Here is a 12,214-nt window from a genome sequence, read left to right as displayed (position 1 = left end):
GAAGGTATGACTAGTTTTTGAAGAATTTTTATGATGCCTTCTTTAAAACCCTGGTCAGATAATTCCAACATCTGCTTCCTCTTGGTATTGATGTCCGTTAAGTTTCTTTTCTCATTCAAGTTGTGATTTTCTTGGTTCTTGGTGGATGGTTTTCTCTTATATCCTGGATATTTTGCCTAATACCGTAGCAGACTCTGGGTTCTATTTCAATCTATTGAAGCAGGACTTCATCCTGTTTGAGATTATCATGCAGGTCTTTGTTTTTGTGGGTCATGGTTCCAATGACAGCTTCATTTCAGAGCCTTTGTGGCGATATTTTGGCCTACTTGGTGCACCTGGTGCTGTGGGGGTTCCCACTGCTTCCTCCTGTGCTGCTTAAAGGCTGGAAAGGATTTCCTTAGGCCAGTATGAAAATGTCTCTCCTTGGGGGAGAAGACCTTCAGGCAAGAATGGAGAGACTCCTGGAGTCAGAACTGTCCTGTGGTTTGATTGTCCCATCTGTGGGCTCTCCTCGTATTATCTGAGCGACTCCCATTCAGTCTGAGTGAGGAATGAGCCTACCCAGGCTGCCTTCTGTTGTTGGGGTTGAGGGACAGGAAATGTCAGATCTGGGTGGCCTCTTTCTACTGGGTGGGGAATATTAGATGTCTTATACTATGTTGTTCCTCCAGTGCTGGGTCCCAAACCAGTTCACCTTCCTCATAGCGCCTTTGAGAGTTCTCCTCTGGTTACCTCTGATGTTACTTTCATGGATTATAGTTATACTTGGCAGAGAAGCAGGGAGGAAGAGGTCTACACCATGTTGTCTGGGCTAGAAATCCCATTATTGTTAAATAGCGTTTTAATCATGAAATTTTCTTTTTCCAGGATATGGTCTTTGTATTTAGTTTTCTTTTTAAAGATTTTGTTTATTATTTTTAGAGAGAGAAGAAGGGAGGGAAAAAGAAAGGGAGAGAAACATCAATGTGTGGTTGCCTCTCACATGCCCCCAACCAGGGATGTGGCCCGCAACCCAAGCATATACCCTGACTAGGAATCAAACTGATGACCCTTGGCTTCACAAGTCAGCACTCAATCCACTGAGCCATACCAGCCAGGGCTCTTTGTATTTAGTTTTATGCCCACGTTTACAACAGTTAATTTTACTTATCTAAATGGTTTTTATTTCCATTATCATTCCTTTATGCTCCAAATTCCTTATATTTGAGTTGTTAATTACAATTCATTTTTCAGTTGGCTGGTGAACTTTTTTTGGTAATTTTTCATAGTGGAGATTGGGGGATTATTCAAGAGATATGTTTTTCAAGTCCTTTGCAGATTTGAAAATATATTTTTGTTAACTTTGCTCATGAAATAAAAATATGGTTTAATATAGAGTTCTTGAGTCACAAAATGTTAATCAGCATCCTATCATCATTTTTCATAGTATTTTACATAGAACTTTACTCTTCCAAATGCATCCTAGAGAGAATACTAAAGTTTCTTGATGAAATAAGTGGTAGAAATGCTTCATATTTCTGGAGATTCACATTGTACATTAGTTTAGTGAAAACTCTGATACAGCCTTCATTTGAGAAACTCGTTTAATTTTGTGTAGCTTATTGTTTCTCAAATGATGCAGTGATGATAATGGAATACCTTTTTGTGATTTTTTTCTACTAATATTTATATCCTCAATGCTTTCACTTATGAGTAAGAGAATAGATTGAATAGTGAAGACATAGAACTAACTTAAGAAGTCTGAGGTGGTTGTAGGGGTGGGAGCAGAGGCTCGGTGATGTCATCCTGGCCTCTGAGCCTCAGTCTTCCGTTCTGCGACTCTCAGCCTGCTGGAATCTCGTCTCCAACCATGTTGCCTTCTTCATTGTTTTCTTTGGAAACCAAAATTATATTTGGAATGGGGTGGAGGTGGCAGCTAACTGCCTTGTTTCTGATAATGACTCTTTCTTATAAGCAGAGGGAAGACTTTCTATAAGGTTCCTAGCAGGTTTTTCATTTCCCCTCTAAACGTCATTGATCAAAATAGAATCATATGTTTACTTCCAGGGGAAGGTGAAAAGATGGGTACCTGGCAAAGACCAATGTGATATAAGGTTGGTGCAAAAATAATGTCCAATTCTGAGGTTTATTTTAAAAATAGAAAAGTCCATGATTATGAAAATATTTATTCATTAACATAACCTTTGCTTTCTAGAACCTCATTTCATCTATCCACTAGCTTATAAATGCCACGCTTGTAAAATTCTTTAAGTTTTGAAGCAAAATATGAATCTAACTCATTTTCAGCCTCTTCTCTTGATGTCAACCTAAGACCATCACAATGGTTCTGTAGTCCCCGAAACAAGTGATAATCAGAAGGAGCAAGGTCAGGAGAATATGGAGGATGAAGCACTATTTCCCAACCAAACTCTTTCAAGAAATTTTTGGTGAGTCAAGCTGTGTGAGGACGAGCATTATCGTGATGGAAGATGACACCCTTTCCATTGACTCAAGGAGGGTCACTTTTGGTTCAAAGCTGCTTTCAAACAACAAAGTTTTTCACAGTAAAGATTAGCAGTAATTGTTTGATTGTTGCCTAACAGTTCATAATGGACAATTCCTTCCATATCCCACCATACACTCAACATGATCTTCTTTGGGTGAAGTCCTCTTGGTTGTTGAACTCTTCTTCCTCCTTGACTGATCCATGATCAGTGGCATTTAATATTATGGTAAAGGATCCACTTCTCATACCTGTAACAAGCCTACCTAAAAATGGTGCCTGAAGGTGTCGCGAAAGCAATGATTCACAACAAGGAACCCGCTGTTGCAGATTCTCTGGAGACAGTTCGTGAGTGACCCATTTTCCAACTACTGAAACCTTTCCGATCCTTTTCAGTTGGCATAGCATGATTGTTTGGGCTATGTTAAATTTTTCTGCAAGTTCCCTAGAGGTAATGGTGGGGTTTTCTGTGACAACAGCTTCCAACACTTTGGAATCAAGTTTTTTTGGACGACCCTCTTTTGGCTCATTTTTCAAACTGGAATCTCCACTTTGGAAATGGGAAAACCACCTCCTGCAACTTCTTTCAGTCACTGCATCATCCCCATAGTGCTCTGAATAGACTTTGCTGCTGTACTTGCATTGGTGCCTTTATGAAACTCATAGAGTAAAACATTTCTAATGTGGTCTTTAGATGGGATGATCATGGGTACAAATATTGCAGACGGTTATGAATTATACTTTGATAATCTGAAAAAATAAGGTATAAATTAGTCACTGTGACATCAAAAAATTATAAGAAGAGGCACAAATTTAATACTATCTAAAACTTTTTTTAAAAGAAGTTGGACATTACTTTTGCACCAACCTTACATCCGATCCACACTTGGGGCTTGACTCCTTGTTTTCCCAAGTAAATCAGGTCTCTTTAGGAGGGGGAGATGGGTGGTAGGTAAGTAGCTGCTGGGTATGCCACAAATGGTGCCCCCACAACCTTCCTGTAAGTCCAATGGCAGGCAGGATACATCATTGGAAATACATTTAAGTATCTGCCCATTGTTTATGTACTTGGTAGAGAAGAAGTTGGAGGATGGCTTGATTTAATTCCCCATACAGAACCTACCTGTTTTGTTCTGATACTTGTAATCTTTCTTATTTATGTAAAATCATAAATTGGTCTTTCTTTTTTTAATTTTGCCTGGATCTCAGAAAGCTCTTCTGATAAGTAAATTCAGCCTTTCTTCCAACCAATAGTTTTCTATTACTCTCTTTTTAATTATTGCTTCTGCTCTTACTGTGTTTTTATTTTCCCTGTGCAATAGATAAAATTCTTAACTTAGACTTTTGTTCTCTTTCTTGTTACTTATTAGCTTCTCTTGTGCCCTGGCTGGTTTAGCTCAGTGGATTGAGCGTCGGCCTGCGAGCTAAGTGTCGCTGGTTCGATCTTCCAGTCAGGGTACATCAGAGAAGGAAAACTCTGACTCCAAAAAACCTCCGCTGCCTTGCGGCATACCTCTTCAGGGGAAAGGCTAAGGGAGTAAACCCCAACAGAAAATCCGGAGCCGGAGTCCCTAAGGCGGTTTGACGTTGTAGTCAACACCGGCAACTCCTGCGGCGCACCTGAACCCAAGCTGTATCGACTCCGTCTTTCCCTTGGACCCTTCAGCTGCGAAGAGAGGGGGGGTCTGCTGCATGGGCAACAGCAGACCCTCCATATTACCCTGCCCAGGCTCTGTAGCTTCAGCGTCATCGCAAGATGTCGATTCAACACGGGAGGAGACAGATACCATGTCACTCCTGAGTCGGACTGCACAGCCATTCTCGGAGGTGCAGATAGACTCTTAAGAAGCTACACCATCGTCTCTCGAGACGGACGGCTGCCAACAATTAGCTTCTCTTGCTCTGTTTCATTCCTCTCTGTCCTGATTCTGAGAAATTCTTACATTGGTTCTCTGCATGTTAATTTTCATGTCTAGAGTGTATGGTCTGTTGTGTATGACATTCAATGCAATTTTAATTTTGCTCTTTGCTTTTGGGTTTAACATTGTCTTTTCTTATTTAAATCCTTTTATCTTTCTTTCTTTATATCAACATATTTCTCCTCTATGGTTTCCTATTTCTGTCCTGTGGTGCCCAGTCCTCTTGGATGTTTTGAAGACTCTAAACTAAGATATTGAAAGTGTCATCATTTCCTGTGAACAGTGAATTCTTTTTTCTTTTTTAGGGTTACTTTTACCCACTTTAATCAGAGTAATGCTTATATTCCCCTGTTCTTCATTTTCTTTTCAAAAGTACTATGTTAACATTCTTTCCTAATCTACATTGCCCAGTGTCCTGGGACTTGTCACAGAGCACAGAGGTTATTTAACATAGTTTCCCAGCTTCTTTGGGCCTATTTTTCCTCCCATGGCTCAGAGTGTATAGTTGGTGTTTACTTTCTACATCCATCCCCACGGCCATTGTGAAAGTTCCTCCCAGATTTTGGCCTGCGGTCTTCTCTTATCTTCAGTCTGCAGTTGGTACTGACTGTCTCTCCTTTTTATTTATCTCTGTGTATATTCTTTGGGGAAATTAGCAAGGAAATCTAGTTTGACTCCAGGCCAGCACTTATATCCAGTTGGTGGACACAGGAATTCCCAGTGAGGCAGTGTGCGTGCAGTCAGAGGAAAAAGCACAGGGCTTCCAAGTCTTCCTCCAGCTCTACCCTCTGCGTGCTATGTGACTAAGCTGGGTCCTGTACCCTCGGAGCTTCTGCTTCCTTGGCCGTAACTGGAATATCCGCATGACGAGGCTGCTGTGAGGATGAAATGGGATAGCACGTCTGAGGGGCTGTGTGTTCAGTCCCTTCCTGTCCCTGACATGCTACATACAAATGGCAAGCATCGAGTTGAACCTCCAGCCATCCAGCTGTGCTCTCATGGCCCAGGTCCTGCCTGTGCCCGGACCCCTTTCTCATCCCAGGGCTTGCTTCATAGTTAGAGACATGTTCCTTATGGACTGTGGGCATGGGATGTGGAATGTCCTTTCTGAGACAGCCCTCTGCCACCTTTCCTCTGCTCAGCAGGGCTCTCCCAGTGTTCCTCTTTGAGAGGCAACATAGTGTGATGGTTAGGATCATAGGCTGCTTGTGCATCCCAAATCTGCCTCTTAGGAGCTGTGGGACCACAGTCAGATTCCTTCTTTTTCTCTCTGCTTCACTCTCCTCATCTCAAAATGGGGAGATTGATGTAACTGATGCATAAAAATAAGTGAGCTGTATAAAGCCCTCAGAACACTCCTGACACGTGGTACGCATGGTATCCATGTTCACTGCCGTGATGATGTTGATGATGATGATGATTTAGCCATCACCATCATCATCATTAGACCCTCCTGAGGTCACCACATCTGGGCACACTGCATTCGGCTGATTTGACGCAGCCTTCCACTGTTGCAGCTGAGTGTGCCCCCCGCCCCCAAGCCCCTGTGCCTGTTGGACCCCAGCGATTCGGCCTGAGTCCCTGCCACATCCATCTTGCCCTATGGCCGTCCCCTCCCCTACTCCCAGCTATATTCACTCAACATATGAAAGATGAAGGATGGAGGCTACAGTCTCTGTCCTTGGAGACATTGAGAAAGAGACAAGCCTGCCATCTGGAAAGATTTAGACATTCATCTGCGTAAAGGTAAGAAAAACTGGACTGGATGATCCTTCAAGGTCAAGCCTCTGCTGAAAATCTTTCAAAGATTCCTCTTCTCCCTCAGGACAGAGTCCAAATTCCAAAACCCTTTACACCTTGCCCTGCTTTGCTCTTCAGTCCGGGCCCTTCCAATACCCTGACAAACCTACCCAGCCAGCCTCCAGAATTACCTGCGGTCTCTGCCCTGCCATCCCACTGGCTCTTGTCTCTCTCCAGACAGCCCCTCCCTAACCCTGGGGAAACTCCAATGCTCCCCTCCCTGCGGGGCAGCCTGGTGCCATTCAACCCTCCCTGAGGAAACAGACCCCTGTGTGGGCCCTGGGACCCTGCCCCCGTGTCCTCACAGCATCCTGCTGTGGCTTGTGGCTTACATAAGGGCACTTGGGCTGCCGGCCTGAAAGCAGTGGTTTCTTGGGGTAACAAGATTCTGAGTAAGCACCACTCATCACGTCATCAAAGCACTACTTCATTTTTGTCCCCTGTTGCCCCTTTAAAATGTATCCAGTCACAGTCACATCACTCTGCCCCTAGATGAAAACCCTGGCAGGTCTGTGACTGTTCTGTTCACAAGACTTTTAAGAATTAAATATTTTACTCATATAGGAGAGTCCAGAACAAATGTAGGAAGCACAGTGTTATATAACAAACGACGCGTATTGAACAAATGGTACTATGATACAGTATTTGCTTCAAAATTTCTTAAATTAAATATTATAGACTTGGTCTCATGTTCCTCCCTTTCTCCCATTATGCTAAAGTTGTTTTTTATCTTATTTTATTCACATTTTTATACTTACGCTGTGTATGCACATTCCGTAAATGAGAATTTGTTTTACAGCTTTACATAAAAGGTACCCCCCAGAGCTGGGTCTGCAAACCCCCTGATGCATTTTAAGATCAACACCTTGATCTCCACTCAGAGTTCCACACTCTGTGTGTCTAATACAAGGTCTCATCTTAACTGTCTTTAAAATTTTGTTGAAATGGTGTAATACTGTAACTAGCTGCCCCCTCATGGATTTAGCCATGCTGATATGTGTAGATCTTGATCATTTTAAATGCTACAGAGTATTCCACTGTACTGTCATTGATATAGTCAATTGCATACCATTGGTCACTTAGATTGCTTCCAGGTGTTTGGTTTTATAAGTAGTGCTGCTATTAAAATTTTCTTAAGTGCCTATGCATGAATTTCTCTAGGGCACATACTTGGAAACAGAATCATTTGTTGTGGGATGCACATCTTCAGCTCTGTTGAGAATTGCCCAATTGTTTTTTAAAGAGCTAATTTCAATTTACAGTCTCTCCAATGCTTTATGTGAGCTCCTGCTTACCCACATCCTTGGCAACTTAATCTTTGCTAAAATACAGCATGTGACATGGCATTTCATAGTTGTTTCCATTTATTCTGCCTTTACTACTGGAGAGAGCAACCATTTGTCCCTGTGTGCATTGGCTCTTTGGGGTTTCTCTTTTGTAATTTGCCTGTTCATATTCTTTGCCAATTTTTCAATTTGGTGATGTGTCTTTTTCTTATTGATTTGTTTGACTCATTCTTCTGCTCCTTCCTCTGGGTGACTCAATACTCCTGGGTAACAGCAAAGGTAGAGAGAATAATTTCATCCCAGACTGCTACTAACACAAGCCAAATTATTCACCTCTCCCCAGTAGAAGAATCTAGAGGAAATGAGTAAAATACTCAGGACAGTGTGGCCGTGTAACTGCAGGCTTTGCGCTCTGTGGCTTATTTCTTATGCTGGCTTAGCCAGGACTACTGGATGCTGGAACTGGTTGGCATTACCTGGACGCTTCTCGGAGTTTTGGGGGCAAATTGTTCCCCTTTATAACATCATTCTTGCTATTTTTGTTATTGTGATTCTTAAGAGGGACTCAATAAATTTCTCTTCAAATTACTATTAATTCCATGGGCTGAGTGGGTCTCAAAGCTAAGTAATTCAGAATGGGTTACACACCTTGCAGCCTTGATCAAGCATTTAACTAACTACTTTCCTGGATTCCTACTCTTTTCTGGGCCTTCTCATTTAAGTGATCAGAAGAATCCAAACCATTTAACACTTCTGCCTGTTTCCTCTTGCTCTCTCCTGCACCCTCCAGTAAGATCTGACTTCCCAATAGGCCTAGACAATCTGTTTCACCTGAATCAAATGACTTCACTGGCTAGGTCCCTAATGCTTTCCTTGATCTCTTGTAAGAGATTCTCCCTTCCATTGTTTATACTTAATAATTTATAGAAAAAATTTGAGAAGATTAGCTAGAGTTCTACTCATTTTATTAATCTTTTCAAAATATTATCTTTTGGGTTGGTTTATTATCTCTTACTTTTTAGATTCTACTTTATTAATGTCTGCTCTTTCATATACTAGTTTCTTTCTATTTATTTTTAAATTTTCTCTGTATTTTTCTAGAGTTTGTAAGTAGCATATAACTGGATTTTAAAAATCTAAGCAGATACTATTTGTCTTTAAATAGATGAATTTAATCCATTTCCTGAGTGTATGTATACATGTGAGATTATAGACACTTTTGGATCCACCTGTATTATTCTTATTTTTTATTTTTCATTTATCATTGGAAAGATTACATTGTTGCCTCTTAAGCAGATTAGCCACCCTCCCTTTTTTCTTTCCTGATTTGGAAGCTAAAAATTGTATAATTCTATAAATTATATTTCTATTATTTTACAATTAAGATTTTTGCTTTAACATTTTATGACAAAGTTAAAAATTATTCAGCACCTCTATGATCCTCAAAAGTTAGAGAATGACCACTACTTTAAGGTCCTTGGCAATTATTTTGTAGAATTTAGGTGAATGCTGATGTCATAGGTTTAATGTGATTGCCAGAGCAGCCTGGACCTTGAATTTCCTGCAGACTCGTTGTCCATCTTCTCTGTTGTAGGTGGTTCAGCCAGAGCCTGCAAGGTATTCTGCACAGAGGCAGATCTTCTCAGGTTAACACGAGGTCCTCAATAGATTGAGTCCATTTCACAAAGATCAGGAAAGGAATATAGTGACAGGTCCTTAGCCACCATCTCGTGCCATGCGGTGGGGCCAAGTAAATGGCCTTGAGGAAGAATGTGGAAGGTATACCTCAAGTGGGAAACATTTTATGACAGTTTCTTTGTCACTGTGAAGGTATCAGCCTTGTGGTAGGGGAAAGCTTCAGCCCCTCCAGAAAATATACACACAGCAGGAACAGATTGATAACCCACACTGAGTGGCAGCTGAATGCAGTTCAGCTTAAATGCACTATGGTGTATAATGGAATGCGAAAGACTGAAGAACGGGGTTTGCCAGGGAGCCTGGAAGAGACAAGCAGCCATCTTGGGGCCCTCATGGTCTCGACTATTTATTTGATTTACAACCACTGTTTAGTTATCTTAATTTCCCTGATTCAGGAGCAGGCGGTTGCCACATACAAGGACATGAGGACAGCATAAGTTGGCAATGAAGGGTTATTTTTGTAGAAGCAGAATGGACTTCATCCATGTATGCCACCAACTTAATAGGTTTTGTTGCTCTTGCCCTTTCATGAAAGTCAGCCAGGTCATTCCAAATACAGAACATTAGCTTTTACTATTGAGAACATTGTTTTCTTAAGCAATCAAAGATCTGCTTAAACTAAAACACAGAAAATTATTTTGAGAAAACACTAGAATCTTTGCTTTCTAGGCAGAAAACTTGTTATCTCTTATCTGAAGCAGACCCATAATCCATTTAATAGAAAGAGAACCAACTCTTATTTTGCATTTGTTTACATTTGATGTTTAAATCCACTCACTTAATTCAATCTATTCTAGTATTAGCCAGCTTGACCACACATTAAAATTTTTCTCCAAAGATGTCTTTTTCACAAACCTTCTACAATTATTGCTAAAATTTTTACCTAAAAACCTTTTCTTCTACCTAAATCTATTTAATTTATTAGTTCTTAACAGTTATGTTTAGGTTACTCATGAAATTTTTGTGAGACTTTAGACAAAATTAGCCATCATTATAAGTTATTATTTTTGCTGAGAAATGTATAATACTAGGTAAAATAAAGGTATAGTTAATGTTGACAGTTCTAAAGCTATTCTGTGTTAATTAAACCAATAAAGTTCATTTAACTTTAATATCATGTTTTTCCAGATCATGTGATACTGAAAAGCATTTGAGTTAGTTCCTGTATTTCTAAAAGTTTTAGAACTAGCCAATCCTTAATTTACATAAGCACTTAATTCCTTTAAGCCAATTGAACATAGCTCTTTTTCAAATGAGCAATATCATCTGGAGGTAGCAAATACCACACAAACGCAACACATATGTAGACACACATGAACATACAAACAGATGCCACACAAAGACCTCGTGGCTATCATAAAAGAAGTAGAATCTTTTCACAGAACCGTTCCTCCCCTTATGCCCCCTTTGTCAGCCAATCCCGATGCTGACAGAGTTGTAGATATTTAATGTCTTCTAGTTTCAGTTATTTCTCTAACCTTGTAGCCCTGGCTTCTGGCTCTAGCTGAGCATTGGTGGCCAACTGAACTGCCCATAAGAGGGACCAGCTCACAGCTGGTTTTTCTTCCTTGCCTCAGTGTGTAACGTGTAGTTCCTCACATAAATGAACAAGACCAGTGGCATTTTGGGGGCATCCCTGTCCTCACACAGAGGTCCACACGCATCTGGCACAAGGGTCACACCCCTCACCCCATGGAAATAGATGGGCAATTTGGGATTTCCCTGGTGGATGCCTCTTTCCTGAGGTCCATTTCTTCAGTCTCCTGGCTCATGGTTCATGCACGCAGACGCAGAGAAAAGCTCTGAGACTGAAAGTCTAAAGGGAAAGACCAGAGAAAGAGGCTGGCCACTCCAATCTGACAATTAATAATAGAATTTATAAAGAGAAATTTACATATGAAGCGTGTCTTGGTTGGCTACAAGACACAATGGGTCTCATGCCAGTCGACAGTTGACAAAGAATTATATAGGGTAAGGGGGTGGGGGGTAGTACAGGTACTAGTATGTGAAATTACTTCGCACGCTTTACCAGGTCAGGCTAACAGTTGGCTCCAGAAATGAGTACGTAGCAGGAGGCAAGGGAAGGGTGCTGATTTATGTCAGAATGAGCATCAATTATGATCAGACAGGCTCTAAGGGGTTGTTGCAGGAAGAAGCCTCCCTTCTGGCCTGGGTGTAGTTTGTGGGACAGACAGTGGTCACATCATGGAACAGCCTCTTCTCCAGAACACATCTTTGGTAGCAGCTAATATATGTATTAGTCTGTTGTGCTTTGACTCAGGAGCTGATGGTTCATGAAGACAAATGATTTTATTTTTATTTGCATTGCTTTTTGTAAGCCTCACCGCACATATATGTATCATTAAGTCCCTGCAGGCATGTCACCCATGGGACAGACCTGTCAGGTTGAGTACCATATATCAACCCCTCTGAATATAAAATCTGTTGGGAGGAAACAGGTAATTTTTCCCTGCTTGTATGTCCTCATCGAGCACACATTTTCAGATAGGTTAAGCATCAAAGGCAGGACCTAGTTTACCTCCCATTTCTGGAAACAGCTCAGCCCTTCACACACCTGGCCCTCTTCTCGCAGCTGATTTGGACCTGTGCCACATTGCATATAGGAATCTGTAGAGGCAACTGTCGCTCAAGGACATGAAGTCCCCAGATATTTCTGCATTTGGGGAGGGGGAAGCTCGGAGACAGAGAACAGAGTTCAGCACCGGGAGCGGTGGCCCCAGACCATTTCCATCAATTATCTCTCTGAAGGAAGGGCTGCCTAGGCTGTTTATCCAGGGGCCAAATTTGCCTTTTCCTCTAGTTCCTCAGGCGATGCTGCTCAGGGACACTATGGTGTCCATGACCTTTTAGTCATTGCCATGACCAGATGGGCAGCCTTGTCCTTTACCCTCAGGTTTCACTCCACTTTATCCTATGACACTCTTGTTCTTGACTGAAATCATTGTCTAAACAAAGTCAGGGGTTAACCCAGGCCCACATAACTCCCTGTTCTAAAAAAAAAAAATTTT

At 41.4% G+C, this 12,214-nt stretch overlaps 1 protein-coding gene across 4 annotated transcripts in view; it reads left to right on the top strand.

Annotated features, from left to right (window-relative positions):
- CALN1 (calneuron 1) overlaps positions 1-12,214 on the top strand; it is a 508,279-nt gene that overhangs the window by 348,710 nt on the left and 147,355 nt on the right. The window lies entirely within an intron of this gene.

The sequence above is a fragment of the Furipterus horrens genome, unplaced genomic scaffold, assembly GCF_987537825.1.
Source record: "Furipterus horrens unplaced genomic scaffold, mFurHor1.1.pri manual_scaffold_5, whole genome shotgun sequence".
NCBI classification, from domain to species: domain Eukaryota; kingdom Metazoa; phylum Chordata; class Mammalia; order Chiroptera; family Furipteridae; genus Furipterus; species Furipterus horrens.
The sequence above is the reverse complement of the archived record's forward strand: the minus strand, read 5'-3'. Positions and strand labels throughout refer to the sequence as shown.